This window comes from Falco biarmicus, chromosome 11, assembly GCF_023638135.1.
Source record: "Falco biarmicus isolate bFalBia1 chromosome 11, bFalBia1.pri, whole genome shotgun sequence".
Lineage (NCBI taxonomy): Eukaryota > Metazoa > Chordata > Aves > Falconiformes > Falconidae > Falco > Falco biarmicus.
Genome location: NC_079298.1, coordinates 25,796,130 through 25,824,022, shown reverse-complemented (window position 1 = coordinate 25,824,022; position 27,893 = coordinate 25,796,130).

Below are 27,893 nucleotides of genomic sequence, written 5' to 3'. Positions count from 1 at the left end.
TGGTAGAGACAGCTGTTTGTGTCCCTAACATTTGTTTGCTGTTGCTTTATTTATATGCTCTCCTGCTTTGGATTTGGCCACGTATCTGATTGGGAAAGCAATTATAATCAGGAAAACAACACCCCAACCCAGAATAATATTGCTTCTTAAATTATAAATGTTTTCCATTTTGATTTATTAGTAGTGATTAATTAGGCACTTTTTGCAGACTCCCCATGTATTTAAGAGTGAAATGGTGATTAAAGACTAAAAAGCCACTTACAAATTCTGTCAGTACTGTGTTTTCCCACCTGTTCTAAAGCACAGCAGAAGCCAAGCCCGCCCTTAACATATTCTTTTTTCTTGGCTATTCTTCCAGGACCTACTCAGGTCCTCTTTGGCTTGACTTCATCCCTGAAATGAAAAACTGCCTGATACTGTATTGGTTTGAGTTGCCAAGAAATTGGCATCAACAAAAAGTTGCTCCTCTACGGAGGGTGTTTAGCCCCTTAAAGTAGAACAACATGAGCAGTTTCAAATTACAGTTTATTTGCTTAGGTTTTGCAAGATCTGGAGTATACAGCATTTTACTTTACTGTTCATTGCTTTATTTTCTCCCACTCCCTATAATAACCCAACATTTATCTGGGTTCTGTCTAGATAGGCTACACAGTAATCAGACAAAGGCTACTGTTTTTTATTTGTTGCAGAAAACTTGATGCGATATAAATAATGGTGCGTAACACTGTGTGTGCAACAATGATTTTCTAAGATGTAGGGTCTACTTTCTTAAGAAACTGAGGTGCTTTATGAACTGTCCCTGCCCATGGCAGGGGAGTTGGAACTATAGATGATTTTTAAGGTCCCTTCCAACCAAAACAATTGTATGATAATAGAAAGTGTTTCCATCAGTGCATTTGGCAAGAAATTCTAGTGGAGGCTTGGATGTCATTTAGATGGTGTGTTATTTGTGAGCATGGCTGCTTTTTTAATCGTGCTTTTGAAAAACATCTAGTACAATGCCACCATTTATTTCTTCTAGTAACATTTTTGTATAAATAACTTGTAAATTATTTGTTTTGGTGTGGAATTAATTTTTAAGTTTGATGAAACAATTTCGTGCACCATAGGTCTTTCCTTTTGTCTTCAGCACACACATGCATGTAGTCTAGCTGCCCTTCTAAAATCTTGCACTTGAATTTTGGGCTGAAGGCCAGAGATTCCTTGAGTACAGTCTCTTGCCTTTATGCAGACACATTTACTAAATTTATAAATATATACAACAGCTCCAGGAAGTGCTACATAGAATCTTTACTTTGCAGCGTTAGCTGCAAACTTACTAGTACCCGCTTGCAAGCCAGTAAGATGGGTGGTGTTTTCCTCTCTGCTGTTTGATAGCTAATGATTACAGATAAGTTGTAGGGATATCCACTAATTCACAAGGAGTTTGTCTTGAAGCTGAAAGAAACATTACCCATTCAGAATACTATCTATGTGTGGCTATCAATTTTAACTCTCCCTCTCTGCTGATAATGGAAGCTTCTGTCTCACCCTTAGTCTGGCTTGCGCAAGCTGCCTCTCCGACATGTTCTGAGCTTGACATAGTTACATAAGTCACTTTATGGTAACAGAAGATATTGTTAGGCTGGTGAACAGAAAAGAATAAATACAGAAGTGTCAAGCTGCCTTCAGTTATATCTATTTATTATCCCACATGAATGCACACAGCATTTCATAAAACTCCACCCAGATCTGAATCAAGTTACGCGTGTTGGGAGACGGAGAAGCTGTTGTAGGGACCATGTTATCTAAACCTCATGCACAGTAGAGTGCAGAATGCGAATTAAAGAGACCTTTGCTCTGAAGCTGCTATCATTTTCCACACAAGCCAGGAGAATCTTTTAGAAGAAAAGATAGATCCTTAGGACTTTGTACACTAGCTAATACAAGGTGACATAAACACAGACAACTGCATCCACTAGAGGGTATTGGCACACTATATATGGTAGTGCATTATAGATAATATCTAACAAGTCTCATTTATTATGCCTTTATATGAGACCTTTAAAAGTCCCTTCTTTTGTAAAGTCTGTATTCCCCAGGATCTCTTCCATTTTCTGGTAGCAAATGCATTCCTATTACCAGCTCAATTGCCATTAGGAGAACAAAAGGGTGGTAAGCTGCTCACCACCAAATTATCAAATGGCTCATGCCCAGATGGTGATTGAAATATTGATGTAGTCAGAAAACTTTTAGAGAGACTGAATGCCAGTTGAGCAAGATGAGGACTTGCCCTTTCCTTGCACAACAGCTTTCAGAAAAGAGATAAGAGGGCTCAGATTCTGCTGTCTGAGTATTTCCAAAAAGCGTCTTTTCTGGAGGCAAGAGGGAAGGAAGCACAGCAAAGAAGTCCCTATTTTTAATAGCATCCAATATGAAGACTTTTAAAATAAAACTAGGATGAGACCTTTTAATTTATAGTAGAGGGCTGGTTTAGTTTGGAGAAGAACTTTATTTGTTGTTCAGAGAAATGCCATGTCTTTTTATAATCCTAAGACTATCCCTTTTGGATTTAAAATGTTTATTATCTTGGTGATAATTGCTAAGGGAATTGTTGGTGTTTTTACTCACCATATTAAAAGGAAGAGAGGAAAGAAAGTGTGTAGTGTGTGTGTGTGTAAGATTTGAAAATATCAGGTGTTTCTTACGGGCCTGAATCTAAGTGCACTGGAGTCAATAGAAAACTCTGGGTGGCTTTCATTACAAAAAACCCCCCTCATTTTCTGGAAAGCATGGAAAAAAGTGAAATGTTAGCTGTGGTCGGCTGAAGTTACTCACGGTGTTTCAAGTCTTTCTGACTACCAAAAAAAATTTTAAGCTAATTCTTCCCAAATATCTTGCTGTTCTTGAAAATTGTGAAGTCTTGGGGAAAAGAGCAATCTCTTCATTGTGCATAATAATAACTGGTGAATCAACTATGTACATCTTGCATTAGGATGTATTTACGTATATTACATTAATGCCTGCAAATTCCATCTCCTGTGAGAGGCTGGGCCATATCTGTAACAACGTGAATTTTTAAAATATTATAAAAAATTTCAGGACTGGAGATGTGCCTGCCCTACTGGTAACAAACCTAATTGTGGATGTGAACAAGGCTCACCAAAATACACTGATCCCCAAAGAAGTGCTGTTTATCCCTGATAATGAAAATGGATAAAATGAGCCATCAAAGTGAAAGCAGCAACAATTATTACCTTGTTCCTGTTATGAAAGCCATTGTCTGTCTTTCCCATGAAAACCCGCTGGCTCAGGGAATTGATGATGATGCATGTCAAAAAATTTTAGTAAGAAAGCCTTTTATGTAATATCTATTTTCATTTGAATTGCAGTTTGAGGGATCAAGTAACAGGATGAGATGTTCAAGAATTGATCTGTAAGAAATTGTTTTATTGTTGTAGTCATTAATGAAAATGTTCTCCTTTAAATATTCAAACATCTACAGCAATATTAAAAATTAAACTCTATACTGTGTACAAATACTTGCTAATTATTTTTTTGGTAGAATGTAAATTTTAAAAAAACCTGATTATGTAAAGGGAAGTACTTAATTAGGTAGCTGTTTTTTTTCTTGCAGCATTGATAGTATTGTTTGAATAATTTATTTAAAATTTGGAGTGGGATAAAGACTGTGTGGGTTTTCTGATTCTTCTGCTTCCATAATTGGCTTTCAGAATTATGTGCAGATCCCAGTAATCTGCCTAATCTTATTTAAAATTATCCAAGCTATGAAATTCCTACCAATTCTTTGAGAGATTGAGTAGATCAACAGATCTAGCCATTGGCTTGTAATTTCTAATGCTTAATCTACATTCTTTTTTTCTGCAGAAATAATGGAAATATATTCTGCAGAATATTCTTTCAGAATGCAAGTATTTCCTCTCTTTTTGAGTATTTTCAGACATGTAGACTTCAACAGTCTATTTTCAGATACGTATACTTCAGTGTGATTTAAAAAAAAAATTACACACAATTGTATATAGGCCTTTGTTAGTGTCATATTTCATTATGAACATGTCTGTCTTCTATCCATTATTGCTTCTAAACATCTTTCAGTAAAATTACTAAAATAATTTCCTTCACATTGTATACCTGGTTTTCTCTTAAACACTCTAGCTCAGCTTTTCCCTCATTGAATACTACTTCTTATTGTCTGTCCACATGTCTAATTTCTCAATTTCTGTTTTTTTTCTCATTTCTGTCATTATGGACAGAAAGCAGTTATCACTACATATCATTATTTATGTAATCACTTTTAAATACAAAAATACTTGTAAATTTAATTAACAGATTGGTTACAATTGCTCAAAAAAAAAAAAAATTAGAACAAGGCAAATAACCTTCAGGTTCATTAAATGTATTTTGTAATCCCTTTTGCATGTAATTCTGAGATGCATCTAAGCTAGACTGATGGAATATTAATATCTAATAGTTTGGGGGAAAGCTTTTTGGGTCTGGATATTTCTATGTTTCTTTCCTAACTCTCAGACTAAATTTTATTGTTGCACTCTGAGAAAAGTCTTAATTTTTTTGCTACTTTGCTAGTAAAAAATGCAGCAAATTCACTGACAAGTTAACTCTTATTCCCACTGTAAAGTAGAATGAATAATCAAATAATAGAAACAAAGCCATATCTTCCAGCAAGCATCCTGAGAGACCAGGGTCCTTACATTTGCATTTCTTTATCCAAAGGTTTGTAACATCAGCAGTTTAACATTCCCATTCTGCATTACTGTATCCTACCACTAAAAACCTTCCCGAATATCACATTAATGGACTGAGAAAGACTACAGTAGCTCATTAAATATTTTTTTACTTAACTCTAGTATTATCAATTTGGCATGACTTGAATTCTTTTTCTGCTTTATGCCTCTACTTCCATTGTGGTTTTGGTATGATGATGTTGTATTTTTGCAGAGCTTTAAGTAAATTATGGGACTAATGATGTTCCCACTGAAAAATTTATGGTAAAATCCCACTTTTTTATCACTTTGAATTGCTGTGCCTCAACAGTTGCTTCATGTTGATACTTAGATACGACATGTCTCTTTCTCAAGCTGATGTTTAGGTTTATGAATAAACAGCAATATAAAAATGTATCCTGTGTTTAAAAATTAATAGCTCTTCAGTACTTATTTCCAGCACATGCTTTACTAAAACAAGTGCAAAAACCATGGAAGTTGAGAAATACTCTTATTTCACATTTGGCATCAAAGAGATCAATTTACTTTGGAGAAAAGAAATATTTCTGATTTCTAGGGATTAGGTAAACAATTAACCTGTTGTTTTGATTATATGGTTGGTAATGTTAAGCCAATTAATGTTACTATGCCATCAACTGCTATGTTTCTGCCAGACTGAAGATATAAAGTAGGGCTGGACTAGGGTCCTTTTTTCTTTAAGCATGTATTTCTGTAGGTCTGTCTCACTATACAGATAAATGGATAAAATCTTCCAAGAACACGTACAGGAGTATGCAGAAAATCATACTGTACTTGTGATTCTTTATGTTACTAACACGCTCTTAAGGGGTGAAGGAAACATTTTTATTCCAAATTCCCAATTAAAAAACCTGTATGTAACTTTAGTATGCAGCCATCTATGGTACTAACTTCCCCTTCAGTTTCCTCACTTTCCTTCCATGTTCTGTGATTCTAGTGCTATGTTTCCCCATGCAGTTCTTTTTCCTCATTTCATTGGTGATGGAATACATCTTGTATGTTATTTGTAAAAGGTTTTGGACTGGATACTGTCATATGTGACAGTTAAAACTGTCAGATAAGTAAGCAAATTATTTTCCTACCTCCCATAGTACCTTTTAAGGAGCATGCAAAATGCTGCTACACAAGTTAAGCTGTACTAGATACATGGAACAGACAAACAAACACAAAAACCTCCAAACCCCCAAATCAAATTCGCTTTCTCAAATGAACCTATTGGTGTTTCTGACATAGGCTGAAATAAAATGCAAGCTTTATGTGTAAATACCTACAACTGAAAAGTTAATATATTCAATATATTTGTGGTATATCCTTTTCAAAAGCTTCCAAAATACTGTGTCAATTGAAAAATATATTGCTTTAAGCTCTGTATTTTTAGAGATGCTGGAAGGTTTTTTTGTGATGGGTTTTGTTGGTTTTGTTTTTTTTTCCTCCCCTCCCCCAGCTCAAATTACAATGCCCACATTTTGTGTAGTCAAGGTTACTTTTCTATAAAAGTGGGTTTTGGCATACAGCCTCATGGAGCTTCTTTAGAAGGTCAAAGTAAGCGGAAAACTTTTTGCTCATACTTAAAGAAGCTACTTAAGTATGCATGTAAGTCAAAGCAAGACAGATGTTGGTGAATACATATTTTAGATATTCTTTTTTGGGATATTGTGCAGCAAGAGCACCTGTCCTGCCAAATGAAAACATCAAATAGGAATGAAGTGGCACTTGTGCTGGTTCAAGCATTTTAAAGCAGAGATACTCAACCATCACTTAACAAAGCAACATCTGTGGCACAGGAGAAGTCAGAGATTGTGCTGCCTATTGGGCTTGCATAATCGTGTTTGTGTCTGCTTTTTCAGTTTATCTGCCTGGTGTCACAACAAGATGCTTCAGTGGCTTTGGGATATGAGATGTATGTAAACCAAAGTTTTGCGTATAGAGCTGAGACATCTAGCCAGCCCCTTCTTAGGACAAAGGATATAGGGTTCACAGCAGCAAAGTCTTTTCTGCATGTTTTATCTGCAGAGGGGAGGATGTATTTGCATTCTTCTCTCTCTATGCTTGACTTTGAACTCATAGAAATTACTCCAGTAGCTCCGTCATATTGCATTTTCTGATCTGTAGGATTGGAAGCATTTCCAGGTTAAGGAATTATATTTTATTAATGGGAAAGTTCACTTACCTAGGGCACAGGATTCTTCCAGTTGTTCTGGACTATTGCACAGCAAGCCAAAACTTTCTTATTAACAACAATCAGATGCACTACTGGTACTTTTAACCTTCTGTGAGTGTCTTCGAGTGGGGACTTTACAGTATATAAAACAAATATGCTCCTTGGTTCTTAAATAACACTCTCCTCCTTTTACCTGAAGTGCAGGAGCAAAAGTAGATTTCCCGTAACATTGTCTTACTTTCCTCTAACAACTGTTTTTGTATATGCAGTATTTTTCTGTAGAAGATACCAACTCTTCTGAAATTAACCATTTTAATTAAGCTGCATGGTATGTAATAAAAATCTTTAAAATCAATTTACAGTTGTATTTTGGTGAACTGTAGGTTGCTTTTTCCTCTCTATGAAATTATTCACGTTATAAACACTTTGTATAAATTATCTTAACATTGTATCAATGAATACAATTGGTTTGGGTTTGTTGTTTAAGTTAGATTATTTCCAAAATGATAGTGGCATATTTACTTTTATCAGAGTTGTTATCCAGCTGACTCGTAGATTACGTAGACTATTTATTTATTTATTTATTCACAGTAAATAGCTAAAGGTGTAAATGTTGTCATCAAATGATGAAATTCTTGGCTCTGAAGTCCTAGTAAGGACCAAAAGTATTGAAATGCACTTTGTTGTTGACTCGGGGGAAACCTGAAGTCAATTTCTCCACTAGAAGAACAGGCTGGGATTTTCTTTATTTCAGTATTATAAAATATGAATGAATCTTAAATGTATTCCTAATACCTCAAGCTTTGCAGCAAAGAAATAATAGTAAGGTTGTTGGTGGTGCACTGTTAAGATGCCAGTCTTGTCATTCAGTTTTGCCTTGAAAGGAAGCAGCCTTGAATCATATAAAGATTAGGAATAGCTAATCTGTGAAGGGATGAGAAAACCTCATCTTGCCATCCTCTGAGGTGAGCAGCTGGCCAGTAGAAACAGCCATGTGCAAATATGTGTCCAAAAGAAACGGCAAAAAGTCTAACCTGTGGCCCTTGGAAGGAGTTGGTGTTTGAGTCGGAGGGAGGATCTGGTCTTTGCTTGCTGTTTGTTATTGACATAATCAAGTATTAAAAATGGAGGAAAAACAGACCCCCTCAGTTACAAGATATAACGGCTTGTTAGTCAGGGTGCTGTACTTTTACAGGTCTTTTGTGGAAAAGATTTAGTTTCAAAAAAGTTATTTCAGACATGGCCTTTGTATTGAAGGAAGTTGGTATTGAAGTCAACAAGGCAAACACTGATGTTTCACATGGTGTTATTTTATATTTTAATGATGCAGACTTTTTAAAAAATACATAATTAACCTTGATCAGTGATAAACTGAGCACTACAATATTGAGAACCTGAATATAAACAGTAGAATTAATTTTATTAATTATGATCTTCTATTTTTGCATATTCCTTCAGCTAAACAATCAAAGATAGAAGGAACAAGTTTGGTTTTTTTCTTTCACTTTGATTTATTGGAAGAAAACTTAGACCAACTAACACTTTTCAAAAGAAGTTTGGTATAATAAATAAAAAGGTTACAATTCTGGAACAGCAATTTCCTTATTTAATACTGCTAATGGGAAAAGTTAGAGATATTAATTTGTCAATTACATTTGAAATGCATTAACTAGGCACAAATAGCTCAGTCAGAATGACACTGAATAGCTCATTACCCTTGCAAATACTATACTACAACCTAACCAGTAAACACATGTTTTCAGCAAAAAGCAACAAACAGTTTAAAATTTACGCAGAAAACTCTAACACCTCATAAACTTTCTTAGGTTAGTTGCAGATATATTCCTTTATTCTTGCTTTTTCTTTTTCCCTGATAAAGCAAGTTAAATAAATGCATCTGAAATACTATGAGGTGTATCTAATTGCATTTATCTAACTGTTTTTTAGAAATACTGTTATCAACACAAAAATTCTAAAATATCAAATAATTGTTTCAAGAAACTAAGATATTAAATGTAATGTTTTCTAGTGTGTTTCACCTAAACATTATCATTTGCAGTTTTTACTGCTCAAGAGGTCTTTCTCAACTCAACCCACCTTTTCAGCTTTTTTTCCCAGATAATATAAATTCTAAAGCATTCAGTAAGTAATGAAGTGGGATGGAATTTTTTTTTGTGTGTGTGTGGTGGGGTTTTGTGTTTTTTCTTGTGGGGTGTGGTTTTTCTGTGTGGGTTTTTTGTAAATGAATATCTAAGTGGCTCCTTGAAGTGGCTGATAGAAGTACATCTGTGTCTTTAAATGTATAAATATATTTAGATGTTTGTTCATTCTCACATATATGAAACTTTTAGGAAAAAAAATGAAGGCTTCATCTATATTCTGCTTTCTCTAAGGTGTACTCTGAAGAATATAATTTGGGGACTGTGTGGTTAAGTGTCTAGAACAGAAAAAATCTGAGATCTGAACAGAAGTTCAACGATTTGAACTGTTTTGCAAATATTTAGTATGTATGTTGTATGGTGGATATACCCTTGAAGAAAATGAGCACTGCATTCAAATCAAGATTAATATCAAGAAGCTGTACAGACAGATTATGTCTGTGAGTGAGCATGCCTGTATGGATCCTGCCAGAGTACCGTTTTGTGGCAATGAGCTGGACTGGGAGTACAGGACCAACTTCTGCAGGGCTGCTTGGAGGGACTGTGTACTAAGGGAGGGAGCGTGTAGCTCTCTAGCCCAACAAGCATGTTGTTGCATGCGGTGCAGCAAGAGGACCCAGGCTTTGTACTGAGCTTGCAAGGCCTCTGGGCTGTAGGCTTGTCACGGTTACTTTGAATCAGCTTGTCATGACCTGTCTTGAGCCTTTTTTAAGCTTGGATTTGATGTAACAGTAACTTTTCTAATAGCCTAAATTTAATTTTGCTAATGTCTGTGTCATACAACAGTGTTTTCACAAAGATAGTGACAAGTAGTAATTCTGCACAGAACAAGTTATTAGTGATTTGAATGTAATGGTGTAGTGAACAGGCCTTGGAGGTGGGGACACAGCATACCCCATTGAAGGAGTACAGTTATGGGATGATGAGAAGCAGCGCACAAGTGGGCACCAGAGACCCTGTGGCTTCTAAATAACTCGCCACTGGCCACTTAAAGAAATGCAGACTTGGGTAAAAATGATGTTGGGTCAGCAAAGAGAGAAAAGAACAAGTAGCTTGTATGTAAACCTGCTATATACAATAAATCTAAACTATTAAAGAAAGAGCAAGGTTTAAAACAGCATTAGAAGGCACATAAAAATTACTTTAAGTACATCCTGGAGAGATCATTGCCAACATCATACCCCTTGCAGTGGAGTTGGAGTACAGGTGGCATTGGCTGCATTCCCCCTGCCAAACGGGAGCTGTGGTGTTACAAGCCCAAGGGTCAGTGGAAGGGTAAGCATGGTATCAGAGAAAGTGTTTTATACTAGGAAATGTGCCTATAATATATTATACAATTAAAATTGTTGTATTATGCAATAATATTTTATTGTATAATAAGATATTTTTTTTGGTAACAATTAAACTGGACAAAACCTTTTGACTAGGCTGTGAAGATTCCAGTTGTTCTAACAGAAATTTCTTGCCTTTACACCTGAGGCACGCTTTCCTCTTTGCACGTAATGAGACTCTGAGCCTTGGGTATTCTTTGCTGCGCTGGGTTACTATGCAGGTAAAGCTGCTGGGCTCCCTGGGCATCGTCTGGCTTGGTGTGGCAGTGGGTGTTACGGCACCCAGAGCAACGGCCATTTCCCCTGCAGCTCAGTAGCAGGACAGGGGTTGCTCCTGGTCAGTCTTCCCAGGGCTGTGAATTACAGTTCTCTGTTGGTGTAAGGCAGATGAGAAGTGGTGTCCCAACCTTTTCCTTGTTAAGACAAATTTAATCTAAAAACTGCACATGACAACTTGGTGTGAACACTTGTAGCTTTTTATCATGTTTTCTTAATGCAGTCTCCCTACAGGCTGGCTGCACGTCAGGGCTCTGTGGAGCCCCAGTTACATTGGTCTACATCCTGGAACAAGGAACATTTTGTTGTATGTCTTAGTGCTGCAAATAAAAATCTCTGATGCTAAATGTGTCCTTGAAAAGAGATTTAAAATGCACAGCTCCCTTTGTCCAGTTCAAGCACTATTTCACTACAGCTGTGCTGTATTTAGTGGGATACACCAAGTGGAAATAGCGTAAGTCGGTCTTGTGGTAAAGACATAAACCTTCATTCCTTATAGGACTCGGGCACCTGCCAGCCACTTTAAGTATCTAAATCTAAAATGGGATTCCTTTAGCCTCAGCTGGGCTTATACCCACACTAGGATATTTTTCAGTTTCCAAAACGAATGTTCTTTTGAAGTCTGAATTTCTGCTTTCCAAAGCTCCGAGTGGTTTCTGTGCTGGTAAAACCAGGGCACCTGAGAGCTGACTGACTAAGCGTGATCCTTCTGCTGCTGCTTGCTGTGGGACTGGTTTCTACATAAGCATAGCAAGAGTAAGTGATTCTCTTCAAGGGCCCCTTCCCACAAATAGTTCAGTGATTGCAGCGTTCACTAGACGCTATCGTTCAGTTTCCCAAAAACGCCTTTGCCCAGTGGTTACTTCAGCTTCCAGACAAACCAGGCAGCATGAAGGTTAGAAATGTAGGTGCAAACTCAGATAAATTAGGCAGGGGAGAGACTTAAGTAAGGTCTCTCTCAATGTCAGTATTCCAGCTGGTGTATTGGGACAGAAAATGTTTATTTTCTTTTTTTAAACTTGTCTTAAGATTGGTGGCCTTTGAGGTATATTTAAAAATTAAACTCACCAACTGAAGACCAAGTCCCAGAGAAGAACAGAATTTGAAATATACTTGTCTTCCTGATATTATTAAGGGCTGCTTTCCCTTGCATTTTGAATGAGAACTATGACAACTTCATTGAGTCATTAAATTACACTAATTTGGATGTGTTACTTAGTTCTAGCATGAGTCTGCTTGCTGGTGAGAAAAACAAGGCTCTTTTAAACCTTTTTAAAATTGTAATTACATCCAGCAGGCAGGTAGGCAGTTTTAATTGCTGTATACATACTTACTATATTGAGGTTTGTGCAAAAGAGATAGCGCAAAAAATTAAATTAGCAGGAATTCACAGCTAAAGCAAAAAGACCCTGGCTGGTTTCAAATGGAGTCTTGTGAAAATGGTTGTCTTCATCTTCTTTTAAATGTGCTGCTCAGTGAGGAAGGGAGGCAGAAAGAGGAGAATAGACTTGGGGGGGGGGGGGGGGGGGGAGTGGAAACATATATTTTAAAATCCAAGTTAATAATTGCTTGTTAAGACTTCTCCAGTATTCTGCATTGATATAGGTCAATCTGAAAACTCACAGATTTTATCTAAGTTGCAGAAGAAAAAGATATTAAACGAAAATCTTCATTGGTGATTTTGTGGTCTTCAGTTAATTGCAGCAAATGTTTACTCATGCATATATCTATTTGGAGTACCTACACTTAAATTTCACCCAGGACTTCTTTCCATCAACAAAGTGATCTTTAATTATTAAGATACCATGCAATGTGACGTGTTTAATAATATTATATTAACTCCTTTAGTCTTTCCCTGCTAACATTCATGTGAAAATGTTTATAAAGTTTGATCCACATAAAACTTTTGCTTCAAAATGAGTAAGCAAGTAAAATTCAGCAAGTATGATGCATTGCCACAACTGTGATACTGACTTTCTTTTTGAAAAATAGAAGTGTATGCAAGAAATCACACAAATGTTCTGGGGAAATTAGAATCGTAGAATCATTCAGGTTGGAAAAAGCATCCAAGATTATCAAGTCCAACCATTAACCCAGGACTGCCAAGTCCATCACTTAACCATGGCCCTAAGCACCGCAGCTATGCATTTTTTTAAACACCTTCAAGGATGGTAATTCCACCACCTCCCTGGGCAGCCTGTTCCAATGCTTGACCAACCTTTCAGTGAAGACATTTCTCTTAATATCCAGTCTAAGCCTTCCCTGGTGTAACTCTTGTCCTTTTGCTAGTTTTCTGGGAGAAGAAACCTACCCCCACCTCGTTTCAGGTAGCTGTAGAGAGCAATAAGATGCCCCCTGAGCCTCCTCCTCTCCAGGCTAAGCAGCCCCAGCTCCCTCAGCCGCTCCTCATCAGACTTGTGCTCCAGCCCCTTCACCAGCCTCGTTGCTTGTTTCTGGACACACTCCAGCACCTCTACATTCCTCCAGCAGTGAAAGACCTAAAACTGAACATGGAATTTGAGGTGCAACCTCACTAGTGTTGAGCATATGGGGACAATCACTGCCCTTGTTCTGCTGGCATGTTTCTCACACAAGCCAGGATGCTGTTGGCCGCCTTGGCCACCTGGGTATACTGCTGGCTCATGTTCAGCCAGTCAGCCAGCACTCCCAGGTCCTTTTCTGCCAGGAGTTTCCAGCCACTCTGCCCCAAGCCTGTAGTCTTGTGTGAGGCTGTTGTGACCCAAGTGCAGGACCTGGCACTTCTCCGTGTTGAACCTCATGCAACTGGCCTCAGCCCATCAGTACAGATCCCTCTGCAGAGCCTTCCCACCCTCAATCAGATCAACACTCCCCCCAGCTCGATGTTGTCTGCAAACTCACTGAGAGTGAATGTCCAGATCATTGATGAAGATATTAAACAGGACTGGCCCCAACACTGATCCCTGAGGAACACCCCTTGTGACTGGTTGCCAGCCAGGTGTAACTCCACTCGCCACCACTCTTTGGGCTCAGCTGTTCCACCAGCTCTTAAATCAGTGTAGAGTGCACTTGTCCAAGCTGTGAGCAGCCAGTTTCTCCAGGAGAATGCAGTGGGACATGATGTCATAGGCTTTACTAAGGTCCAGGTAGACGCCATCCACAGCCTTTCACTCATTTTGTTGCAGAAGATCAGGTTCATCAGGCAGGACCTGCCTTTCATAAACCCACACTGGCTGGGCCTGTTTCCCTGGTTGTCTCGCATGTGCCGTGTGATGGCACTCAGGATGATCTGCTCCATGACCTTCCCTGGCAGTGAGGTCAGGCTGACAGACCTGTTGCTCCCCGGATCTTCCTTCCTGCCCTTCTTGTAGATGGGCATCACACTGGCTAACCTCCGGTCTGCTGGGACCTCCCCAGTTTGCCAGGACTGTTGATAAACGATGGAGAGTGACTTGGCAAACTCCTCTGCCAGCTCCCTCAGTACCCTCTGGTGGATCCCGTCCAGCCCCATAGACTTGTGCATGTGTAAGCGGAGCAGCAGGTCTCTAACCGTTTCCTCCTGGTCTGTGGGGACCTCATTCTGCTCCTCCTTGTCCCTGTCTTCCAGCTCAGGGGGATGGGAACCAACATGGTAACTGGTCTTACCATTACAGACTGAGGCAAGAAAGCATTAAATACCTCAGCCTTTTCCTCATCCTTTGTGGCAATGTTGCCCGCCACATCCAATAAAGGATGCAGATTCTCCTTGTCCCTCACGAGATTTTTTCTCGTGTATTTGTAAAAATATTTTTTTCTTATCTTTTACAGCAGTGGCCAGCCTGAGTTCTAGCTGGGCTTTCACCTCTCTAATCTTTGCCCTGCAAAACCTTCTGACATCCTTATAGTCCTCCAGAGTTGCCTGCCCCTTCTTCCAAAGGTGGTAAACTAAGACAAGCTTCCTTACACCCTTCATTGTGTCATCTAGTTTTGAGAGAGAGAGAGAAAACTTAAGCTCTTTTGCTTTGAAAGCTGATTTCATTGTAACCCTGAGCTCAAATCAAAATTTAATATAAAAGCTTGCAGCTACATGTTTCAAGAGATTTTCTCATGAATTTCCAAGATAAAAAATTCCATCCATTATAGTATATGGAAATTCTTATAAGTATATATACACACACACACACTTTTTTTCTGGACCTGTGTCATTATATTCCCTCTACTGCTGTGCTTCAGTGCAGGTGTGCATTTTGCTTGAACCTGTATCACTGCAGCCTTGTCACTGTGTTGTGGAAAGGGGTTAGGCATGCCATGAACTCTTTTATTATTTTTGGTTTGTTTGTTTGTTTGCTTATACACTACTTCTAGGGATTGACATCAAAGAGCAATACGGGTACACAGACTGTAGAACAACTTTAAAGAAACCAAGGTTTTTTTGACTGTCTTTTGAAACAATATGTCTCAAAAGCAATCCTAGTTAGGAGCTGCTGCTCTGTGCATGCACATCTCTGTTTTCCACACGGACTGACATTCAAAGGAACAACTATGAAAGAAAAAAAAAAAGTGATGGAATTAATGCTGTATAGGAATAATAATTTAATTTGGTAGAAAAAGGCAGAAATGCAAATGCTGGTAATAGACGGAAACCCTTTGGAGAAAGCTGGTGTTTTAAGTTCTTGTCTTCTCCAGAGTCTTCTGCAAGTCCTTCTGCCTCAATGACTTCTGATCATGGCCTGCAGGGAAACACCCTTTTTGCAGTTTGTGCAATAGTACTGTGAAGTGGTTCAATTACAAGGAGACATTTTCATCCCTCAGCAAAATGAGATGTTCCAGACAATATCTGATTTGTTCCCAGGGCATCTTTGGGGCAATCTGACAACCTTTCAGATATCAGCAGGGTCTGAGCTGTGGCTAATGGACCTTGCACCTGGAAAAGCAGTGCTGGCCCCTGAGCTTTTCATGTTATGGCTAAGTCATAACTGAAGTATTTATTTATTGAGTAGGAAGATAGCTTTTGCTTTTTCTTGTGTTTTTTGTGGGAGTTTTTTGCTTTTATTTATTTACTGATAGTTTGTTGCTACATGCATGAAAATAAGCCTTCTGGAATTTGGGACATCTTGTGTTGGCACACCAATAGCCCTTTAAAGCTGCAGTCTGACAAGTATGCACCCTGAAGCAAGTTCTTTGTTCAGAAAGATTGGAGTGTACTGCCACTTCTTAATTTCTTGTATGTCTGTGTGGTGCCCCTGCTCTGCCCCCCTTCCATGTGCCCACAAAGGCTAGCATACAACCAGCCTGTAAAAGGCAGGCAGGTTCTTCCACCCCCCCACATTTACAGCAATGGTGAAATCTAGCAGAGGTACTTAAACCTATTGGTTTGTCTAGTTTATCAGGTTCTGAATTGGTTGACTAAAAGGCTCCCAGGAGCTCTGCATATTGAAGGAGAGGAGAGAAACCTGTAGTCCTTTTGCAGACGTAGCACACGCCTGCCATGCACTCTATCATTAGGCACATTCTGACCTGCAGAAATTGGGTTTGTGGGAGACAGTATTAGGTTACCGAGTACTAAAGGATGGTAGTTCTTGCAAAATGTTTGTTCTTTTAGAATTTTTTTTTTTTTTAAATTAATGATGACTCGGAAAGATCACACAAATGTAAAATAGTTAAATCTAGTGTAACTTTATAAACTACTTTTGTATAAATTTCCTGGGAAAAATATTCCTTTGAAAGGTAAACATATTTTCAGGCTAACCTTCCTTCCCATCTTCATGCAATAATTTTCATTAACAAATTAAAAGCTGTAAAAAATCCCAGAAACTTGTGTTTAATCAAATGAGCTCTAGCGTGTCATGGTGAGGAAGACATGAGTTGAGCAGAGATTTACAGGTTCAGTACTCAGTACCTCCTTTTAACTTCTCAGGGCTGCAGAATGGCAGTGATGACTTCTTTCACTGGATTGTGCAAACTTGATAAACCAAACTTTGAAATTATGGTCTTCTATGCCCAAAATACAGGATACAATATTAATAGAATAATTCTTGATATGCAGAAAAACTTAATATCAAATGATAATAAAGTAATTAACTATAGGACAACTGCAGTTTTATGCTGAGGATTAAGGGTATTTTATGAACTATCTGTTTATCTTTGGTAACACTGGTTGTTTACAGTCCTTCAGCATGTTATCATTTCCAGTTTCCTTTTCTTTTCTCTAGATAGAAAGCTCACCTTGTAAAAGCAGGTATTGGTATGTAATATCATTGAAGGAAGGAGATTGCCTCTTAGGGAAAATCTTTAACACTTGAAATCACATATGCAAACACTGCTGTTGGAGTTGAACTTGATCTATTTTGCAGTGACGTTGCAATGAAGGAAATATTGAGACAGCAATCTCAAGTCCAGCTCTGCAATCCCTCATCTTCTCTTTAATCTAATTGCACAAAAGTCTTTGCCCTCTTTCAACAACGGGGTGGGCTGTAGACCAGTAATATGTCCTGCATATTTTAAGTGTCACTCTGAGGGGGTGTGAAGCCGTGGGGGATGAAGAGACTTCATGCTCAGGTAGTGTGCTCAAGCGGGGGCCCAAGAGCAGTGGTGTCAGGTGTGCACCGCTGCCAGCATCAGACATGCTTGGACAGGCTTACGGCAGCACGGGGAAGGGGTCAGCTACGTTTGCAGCTGCAGATCACTCTTTTCTACACATGTAACCACTTGTAAATATTGAATCATTTACAGCCTAATTCTGTGTTAATGAACAAAGACTGGTTCACTGATGTTACGCTGCAGTTTGGCCTTCGAAGTCAATATGGGGAAAAAGCTAGAGATTTTCAATTAAAGTAATGATATTTTATAAATTGATTATTGATTAAGTTGGCATGATAGGGGGCTTAGTTATGGCCTTGTGATAAATGTCTCCAATTATGCTGCCTTTGTTGAAGGCATGATCTGAAATTTAATAATACAGTTCTAGTAGGTTTACATAAACTTGCAGTTTGATTTAAATTATCAGGCTGATCACAAACAGGTCCATAACACATCAGTTCCTAGACTAATGAACCATACATCCTTGTCGACTTTAGTAATGTTTTGACAGTTTTTGCCTCAGTGCCTTTGAATTACAAGTGTGTAGAGATGTATTGCTTACTGCTACAATAGGTCTCTCCCTCAGGATATGGTAGGTCACGTTTGCTGAATCTGAATTGGTTAACTAAACAATGACAACTTCTATAATGCTTTAAAAGAAGGTTACAATCAGTTTTTATACTTGTAATTGCATTTCTTTTTCACGAGAAAGATATTAAAAGAATGACATTTTTCAATTTCATACATTATTTATCTTTCCTGAAATCACACTTCCAGAGTTGCTAAAATATAGAGGATTTATATAGCAGTGTGATTAATTCTAAGATGGTAGAAAACTGCTGTTGATCCTCCCCTCACAAACAGAAATGCAAAATAATTCAGGTTGTAAAATTGGGCTGTCTTTACCTGCTCACTAATGAAAGTATTATGTGAATAAAACACATGCAGCAACTGTCTCATATCATTTATGTGTTAGAGTTTGTCCTATCAGCTACCTTGTTTAGATGGTAATTTTTAATAAATAAGATTCCCCCCCCCCCCCCCCCCCCCCCGCCCCTTCCACTATGTTTTTCCTTTGGCTGGTTTTCTATAGTTGAAAAAAAGCCTGTATTGCTGTATGTTTGATCTTTTCTATGAATTTCCTGTTGTCTTCTTGAGTTCTTAGCAAACAAATAAGACAAATAAAGGAAGGCAGTTCCAACGAATGATAAATGATATTAATATGAAATGTCTAGATTTTCTTATACTTGCCTATTTTTCGCTGTTTGGAATGAAATAGAGTGAGGCTTAAATGAACCTTAAAAGTTAAACACTGAGGTCAGTTCTTCAATGAGACTGGAGTATTATTTAATGTGTTTGAAACATTGCATTGCTTTACTATTTTATTATGGAGGGAAAGGCAAAGCTAGCTTTATTAAACATTGTGACCTCCTGAAACTGAGATTTCAGATTTACTTGTGGTGTTTCCAAGTACAGAAGTCTTGAGGAACGTGTCTTTTGTGGAAACTTGTGAATCTTACAATTACCAGGGTGATTTCTTGAAGTTAGGTTCTGTTTGAGTGAAGCATATTAGATGAAGCTTCATCATTTAGTTACTCACAGGAAGATTTGGGAGCAATGATATCAGATACTGCTGCCTTTTGTTCATATCTGCTCACATTCCTGACCTCTGAAAGGGTCATTCTGGTGCTGGAAGAAGGAGGACTGCTGTGGCTGTGAGGGTGGCGATAGTGTCACATGTGTCCACTCTGTGTTGCTTCCTTGTGGAAGCTGGATGTAGCATGGGACCTGGTGTATTCTTTGTTAAAATCTGTTATATAAATTTCAGAATAGACATAATGGTCTATAACTTAGGCTATAACCCCCATTACTACCCATGTGTAATTATTTGAATGTGTAATTATCTGCTCAATAGCCCATTATCATAACTTTGGATTCATTATCATACAATACATTGAGGTCTTAAAGTTTTAGTTCGTGGTTCATCACCCTTCAAAACTTTTTGACAGAATTAAGTAAATGCAGATAATTCAGTCTTTAAAAATTTGAATATTTTTTGTAAAAATGACAGGGTTCTAGATGAAGCATCTCATACCTCTTCAGCCATACATCTTGCAGTCAGGGAAGACGTATGTAAAGTTAACACAAGTCCTATAATTTCCTGTGAACAGTAATCAATTTTCAAGACAGACCAAGATCCAGACCATGGCTGTCATGTGCCCACACAACAGGGGACAATAATGAAGATTGCTTTCTACAGTTTGTAGATATCAATTTAAAATTATGCTGTTGTATTTACTGCCATGTAAGTGCCAGTCCTTCTGAAGCCATGCGGGACCTCTTACACCCCCGCACTTTTTCTGTCTTTCTCCATTGCACTGCGTGCCTGATGGAGGTCAGTGTCTGAATGATACAGAAGCAAAATAATGTAGTTCTCCAGCTCCCATACATGCTCCTCCCACTCTTCTGTATTTCATTTTATGGTATAGAGAACTTGCAAAATGTATGGCATAAAGAGCTTACAAGGAAAGCCCTACTGGGCTGAAGTCTTGTTCTTTGTTTCTCAGCCCATGGAGATTTCCTGCTCAAGGGCATTTGCAGTTCCATTTAAGACCCCCTAAAATGGAATGGTAAACTATGCAGACAATACAGTGTTGGCTTTGTCCCTGTGAAAAGGGATTTTTGACGTTGTTTAGTCTGTAAGAGGTTCAGGACCCTGACATTGTTCAGTTATGGCAAATAATGGACAAATTATTAAACTAAAGTGAGGCTGCAGATGAATTCTAACACAGATGAATGGGCAGTGCATCGGTCGCTGCACTTGAACAACCTGTACATTGGTTAATTTTTTATATTTTTTTTCCAGTTCCCTAAAGTGTTTTTTTTTTTTCCCCATCTTAGGATCTGTATGCTTGTCATAATTTAAATAAGGATGAATGACTCTCAATTAGGAGCTTGGTTCTTCAAATAGCACCTTTAACTTCCCTGCACTCGGTGTAGATAGGACCTGGGAAGAATAATTTGTGGTCTTTCACATCCTTCAGATGATTGTAGTCATGCCATTGACAAAAACCCTATGCTCTCACTTTCTGAAGTGGCCTTTTTACTAGAAGATGGCTTGTCTTGTTCTGCTATCCCTTTGACTTCACTGTGATGAGAAAGAAAGGCAAAGTAACTAGCTGAGCTAGTGTTTACAAAGATATATGTCTTCATGGCAAGCTTAAAATCTCAGGCCACTTTAAATACATTTTGTGCTATTGGAAGCGTAGATGTGATCACTATTCCTATAATTCATAGTTTAAGAAATCTCATTTTCATGGCGATAACTTCTATTAATTCTGGTACAACCTGGTCTGTATCGTCATTGCATTCTGCTACTAATAGCACATATTTGCTTGGTGGCTGATGAGCTGACAGCTGGCTCTAATAACACAGCTGGTCCATGCCAAGTGCACGTTCTCCGTTGCAAAGCTCTCAGTGGTGCTGTGGTTGTCCTGTGTGCCTGGAGCCTCTCCCTCGTCCTGCCATGCTACTTGTTTGTGGGAGAGCATATTTCTCTTCAAAGAAATTACAGAAAACCACTTAAAAAAAATAATAATTCATCATTCACATGGCCTTGTCTGTGTTCTTGCTGGAAGATGGAGGGGATGCAGAGTGGGCTATAGGAATGACCAAGCTTTGTATGACAGTGGCTAAAACATACAGAGATGCTGAACTGTGGCTGTGGGACAGATGCCCTCAGCAGTGTAAAAGCATAGATCCCCATTTCAGGCATGTCCCTATATTTGGCACTCTTTCATCATCATGCTGGTGTTATATAAAATAGTTCATTTCAGTTAAGTATCCAAGCAGAAAAAGATAAATCAGAAACTTCAGACAAAGAAGAAAAAAACCCCAAAACAACCCACTTTTGTTGTTGCAGTTCTTGTGTCTTTAAGAGACAGTGACCCTGACTGATTCAACACTAGTCTTCAGAATTTTTACTGTGATTTCCACCCACCTCTGCCCCCCAGCCCACTATTCTTAAACTGCAGGTTATTTTAAGTTTATTAGTTTTAAATTGCAGAACATTTAAGACGTTGCAGGCATGTAGAATTAGCTTGGGCAGTATTGAAGGTCATGCTATAGAGGACTAACCTATAATGACAGTTGGATAGCTTGCATGATAGTCTTTTTATCTGGTTAATGTATGTGATTCTGATTTTATTAGCCAGTATTAATTCCTTCCTACACTGGCAATTATACTGCAATAACTCAGCACTGATACGTTAAACCTGTATTTTTTGTAAAAAATTTTGTTTGTGCAAACATCAGATTTATTTGGTTACTCTCATCTAGTCAAGTTTGATTGTGTTTCACTCACCATAAATCTTCTTTGAAATTAAGCTTTTCTGTTGTTTGTTTTGTAATGCCGTAATAATCATTGACATGATGATAGATGAACAGAAACACTGGAAGCATAGTCTTCATTTATTACGTGAAATTTGGGAGAAGATGGATCTGGACAAAGAGATGCAACTCGTCCTAGCATTGCAATTTTTTTCAGTTAATGGTAGCATTAAGAATTCTGATATTGTAGTAGTTCCTTAAATTTTTATCCTATTGCTGTTCCTTGTGGGACTGGGAGCATGCTGGTCAGCACTGGCTCCCTTTGGGCTTCCCATTTCATTGGTGAGCATCAATGGTGTTGTGTTCCTGTGTGTGTGGGGGGAAGGGAGAGGGGGCGGGGGGGTGGAAAGGGCGGTCTCTTCCCACTATGTATAAATGGAAAGATAGATGATAAACATGAGAGCAATTGCTCTTCTGTACTCATTGCAGGAATGGTCTCAGCTAGAGTTGTGTCTGCTCCCATGCAGTAACCTGAGCCATGGCTCCAAGCACCGCATGCTTTTCTGTTTGGAGAAGGGCTTATAACATTTTTCCATCACAAAGTTCTTTGAACATCTTTTGGTTTGCTAATTATTATTAATTATTTGACAAGCTGTTTTCAAAATCTAATTCAGATACAAAAAATTGCAATTAGATACAGGTCTGTAAATAACATATGTAATTTTTCAAGAATTGTTTCAATACCAAGACAATTTGTATTCAAAGCAATCATTTTGTGAAGGCTGAAATCTAGTTCCATTGAGAAAATCTGTAAAGAACAAACTGCAGATAGACTCTCTGCTACTTATCTTATGAAAATATTAAAATAAACCAGAAAATGACAGCACGTAATTATAATGAAATAGATCCATTTGTTAAGAGTTCTACAGTGAAATTTTGTTATTGGCAGTAATAACAATACAAATGTTTGCGTTCAGCTAAGAGCATGCAGTGACATTCACAATGGGGTCAAAAATGTAAATGTCCCTGTAGAGTTCCAAATGAAAGGAGCATTGCTTCAAAAATACATCTGTCAGGCTATTGAAGAATTTTATGTTGCTATTTTGTAGTTTATTCTCTTTTTTTTTTTTTTTTCCTCTTTTAAGGTCTATTTCTCTCAAAATTGTTTCTCAGTATGAAATACTCCTACAGAACTGAAAGCTATCTTCCAAACATATTTTCTAATCTGTATTTTTAAACTGTCTTTATAAGTACATAGATGCACATTATACAATTTATTTTCTGATTATTCCTAAAACTTTGAGTAGAATCTTTGAATTCAAGTAGAATAAATACACTAAAGTGGCCACAAAATGGAAAGAGTGTTTAATGGATAGCGGCTAGTAATGTATCCCAGGAAAAACAGACAGGAAGGAAAAAAGGTATTGATATGAAAAAGGAGTTGTAAGCAGCATCAGTAGAATCCTGTAGCTTGGTAAATCTGGTTTGAAATATGAAACAAAAAAAGAAAGGCGGGAATGTTGTACAGTGATACCACTCCTGACCAGCAGATCTGCAGCTGGGCTCTTAGGGTCTGGAGCAGTATCTGAGCTAGGGTTTTCCCATAGCAGGTCCATTACCCATCCCTTCAGAAAGAACTGGTGTGAAGAACTGGGAGATGGGACATCCTGACTTCAGAAGGTGCTAGATGTAACAAAGAAAACTGCATCCATTGCACTGTAAATGCAAAATACTGGTAACTCTGTGTGTATGCCAATTTTGTATAGTATGGGATTCCTTCTATTGAAGATCTTACAGAACGGAGAATATTACTCAGGCTTTGCAGTAGGGACTGGCATATGTCAGAAATTCAGCTGAACACTTTGGATTTCTGTGTGTCTGAGCACCATGGAGATGATAGAACTGTCACGTTTCTATAACTGCCTCAAGTCGTAGTTTTATAAACAGATGAAACATGGAAACAATAATTCCTTGTTGCACACCTTTAAGTAACTGCATTTAACTTTGTTTCACCACCCTGTAATTATCTTTTCATGCCATAGATCTGTGATACTTTCCGCAGCTGTTTGTGTCTGAAAACTAAATGAAGTTGTGACATACTTAGAATACTCTTCCTTCAGTGACCTAAACTAAGCTCCGCTAAAAATTCACGGTAATGGAAACTATCTATGCAGTGATGAGTCCTCCCAAGTTATCCAAAACAGCAGTGAGAGGAAGGGACTGTACTTTAGGCCTGATAAGAATCAATGGCTGTGGATTTTTCTCTTTATTCTAATGGTAAAGCTTATAGTATATTGTCTTTCTCTACAGTGGTGGCATCTGGATTGTTGTACCCATTACAGAAAGCAAGGTGAAGTTGTTTTCAATTATCTTCAAGGAGGAGATAGCAAAATGGTAGCATTTTTATGTCACAAAAGTATGTGTTCATTTGAAGGAGGCTGAGTAACTAGAGACATAGCAATGTAAACAATAGTAGGAACCAGAAGAGCAGACAAAATGCAGAGAAAAGCAAGAAAATTTTAGGTGAGTTTAAATTCTGTAAAAACTCTGTTATTACAAAAAGATACTGCTTGATAAAAGAATTATAAATGATTAACAGATATACATACGTTATAGCCATACAGGAGTATCGTGTCGTAAATAGTGCTCACCAGTGCCAGTAAAAAGTGTTAAAATCACTTAGACCTACTATGCCTGTAAACCTGTTACACAGTCTACTGATTTGGTTTTTAATAAACCAACTGTTAAGAAATCATTAATCTTTTAATAACTGCTTGTGTCATTAATGTAAAATATGTCTGAGCCTCTTAATGCTGATACAAAAAAGTAGTTTTCTTGAGATTTTCTCCTTTCCTTCTCCCAAAAGTTGAGCAGGATACTTTAACAGAGACAAGAGAAAATTCCAAGTTGTCAAGTCTTGCATGTTTGGCTCTTTTTGTGTTCATTATTATGTGTAGGTGTAATAATTTGTATGATCTGTCAATTGTCTCACTATAAGTACTAAGAAAACATGTTTCTTCTTTTGGGAAAAAACAAGCAAAGGGAGAAGACATATCAGTGTATGGTTGCGTACTGATATGTCTGTGTTTGAAAACAGCTAACAGCCAAAGGGCTGCAACTCAACCAGAGATGGGTATTGTAACACCTGGAGAATGTTCACCTCGGCAGTTATTTCTCTTAGGAATGGGATAAAACATTGCCAAAATACAGACATTTACCAATATGTGCTTCTAACCATTTTGCATTTTCACAACCTTCTTCATTGCAAATCAAACCAAAGTTGAAAGAAAACCCTGCCTTATCATAACTGTTTTAAGACACAGGCTTGCCAATATTCTTTTCCTTTAAAGAAAAAAAAAAAATCTACTGTCTTGAGTCTGTTTCTTTGATTGTTTGCTACCCAACTTCTATGGCCTCCCATGTGGTGGTGTGTCAATAGAAAGCATCAAGCCGGGGGATATGTGGTTGGAAATTCAGTAAAAATGAAATGTGAAAAGGGGTGGAGTGGGTGATGGTGGGGAGAAGCTGTTTCTCTAAATGAGTAGTAACGTCTGAAGGGGTTTATAGTGTCCTCTACTGGAAGGGTGGTATTTTTACACTTTGCAATCTGCAGCTGGGTTTCAGGGCTATTCCTCATGTTGTCTTCAATAGAAAATGACCAAACTCATAAGGAAATCGAAGATTTAAGAAAAGCTCAAATATCTGCTGGACTGCTGGACTTTGTGTCTGCTTTTACTATTGATTGACTAGTGGAGAAGTCTACTGTAGAGAAATATGACAGTGAGATGACATGAGATGAAATATTTTTTCAGTTAGGAATGACCTCGTAATTCATGAATGGCAGTATGAAGCAGGACTACAAATGAATTATGTGGAGACATCTTAATGAGTAGGAGTTGGTTTTGATCAAGTTCTGTCCACTACAGAATTTCTAAGCTCAGAAGAAATGTATTTCGTATTGCAATTCACCATACAAAGGCAAAAATTGAGGAAGCTTGTATAGGCGGAGCTACAGGCTGCTTTATTTATCCATGAGGTAGTAGTGATGTTTAGCAAATGGGTTTTAATACCACCGTGGCATTCAAATGTTCAGGTAATACTTGTGACACATTGTCCTTGCTGTGACTTTAGATCACAAACTACTCTAAAGCATACATTCATTTCTTGCAGATAAGGTTTGGGTTTTTTTTAATACATCTGTATTTAATCCTGTTGATTTTATTTTAATTATATTTTCATAGACCTGATTAAGCCAATAGGATTTGTACCTTGATCACTGTTAAGAAATGTGTAAGATTTTTAGCTAAATGAAGCATTAGCTGAGGTTTAGCTTCTGAAAGAGACATTTAAGGACTGTTTATATACAAGCCACATGACTAGTGGTCATAAAATATAAAAAAAATCATTAGTGAGAACTTTTCTCAGATGATCTGCAATGTTTTCTTTTCTGGGGAGAGATCTGCAGGGAGTACAGCACTTCCTGAAGTTCTGTCAGTCTCTGCACCATGGTTCTTACACTGAAATAGATGTAAATACCTTGAAACTGCTTATGTAAAAGAAGTAATTTCATAATATCCAACCTCTATTACTGTTCTTTTCTTCACAGATGACATAAAGAGGTTTTGTTACCTGTGACTCCTATTAACTCATACAACTAATCAATATGAATGATGCTCAAAATTTCTCTTTCAAAAGACTGAGGGAATGCAAAAGCTGAATATGAATTTGTCACTTTCTACGAAAATACTTAAACTGTGGAAAGGAAACATAAGGTAAGCAAAAGTTGCTTAATTTTAAGCTTGTAGTGGAGTCTAACATGACTGCTTCAAGTCCCTCCACGTAAACTGTAAGAGCTGCAGTATTTTCTCAGCAAAATTTCATTTTTTCCTAGATGTCTACCCAGTGATGCAGTGTAAAGGAAAACTGTTACATAAATGTAACTTTCCCTCCTGCTAAAGATAATGAAAGCTCTTTGAAATTTAGTCTAGGTTAATTTGAAGTTATTTCTCCCTGGGATACCTTCATGAGGTGCACACTTATTTTATGAAAACCTCAAGGAAGAGAGTTAGAAAAGCACCAGCAATATTTATTAAGATAAGAGATCAAGCTGCTCCCCACCTAAGCAGTGCCAATACCATGGATGGCTAGAGACAGTGGAAAAAGAATAGCAGTGCTGTATAACTCTTTACGCTGTTATATCGGTTTTATGATCATGGAAAAAAGATAACTGGATAAAAGGATCAGTAAGTGTGATGGTCCTCCTTTTGAATATCCCATGTCTTGCTGGCAGCTCCTGAGTATTTGGAAGGTTTTGATATAGATACTGTTCCTTGATCCAGGTTCTTCCAGGATGGAAATATGTCTAGTAGCTATTCTGGTTGACCAGGTTTTGATGCCATGTTGCTTTTCATGATTGCTTTAGCCAAAGAAATTCTAAAATTAGTGTTTTCAGTGAAGTTATTTATATCTGACACCTGAAGTGAATATTGATAGATTAGCGGAAGATTATGAACGCTTGGATAGTCATGGAGAATCAGGGTCTTTAGCGCTTTTAGAGTGGGTGATTTGCAACAAGTCAAGAGATTTGCAGTCTGAGTAAAGTCGTACGGATGGGATGGGAGATTCACTGGGTGATGCAAACCAGACAAGCTTTGCCACAGCTCAGAAACATGTTTAATGTAAGCAATACCACAAAAATTGAGTGGGGGTCTGAATGTGAATTTTGGTCTTTTTAAGCCTACTTTCTGTTTATTCAGAACATGTTTTCTTAGGTGTTAAATGGCTCTGAAGCTGACTACCTGGCCAAGTTAGGCCTGGGGACATAGAGGCACGTTGCTGGCTGCCCTCAGCCCTCGTGGGGCTCCTTTGCTGCCAGAAGTATCATGCTACAGTCACACAGGCTCCTGCCACTGGCTGCAGCAGGGCAGAAAGCAGCATTTCAAAGTGAGAAAAGATGCTGTGTTGGTCTGTGTGCCTGGGCTACTGAAATGATTAGGTACAACTTTTCTAACTACTGTGAGTGTGACCCTGACTGTCACTGCTTGAGAATGTGTCTTAGATTGTCCTTTCATGGCCCTGAATAATGTTTCCTTTTACTACCTGAAGCTGATAACTAGGATATACTGACATTTAGATGTCATATATGGCCCAGATAAACGCTGAGAGGAAAATATATATACCTATAGCTGTGTAGAGAGATGTGCCTTGAACTCGTGACATACATTTACATTCTACAAAGGGGCAAGATTATCTTGCTGCAATTATGTAGCTCATCAGCCAGCCACCACTGATGGGACTTACCTCACCCATTGCTGAATTTGGAGACCTGTACATTAATTTT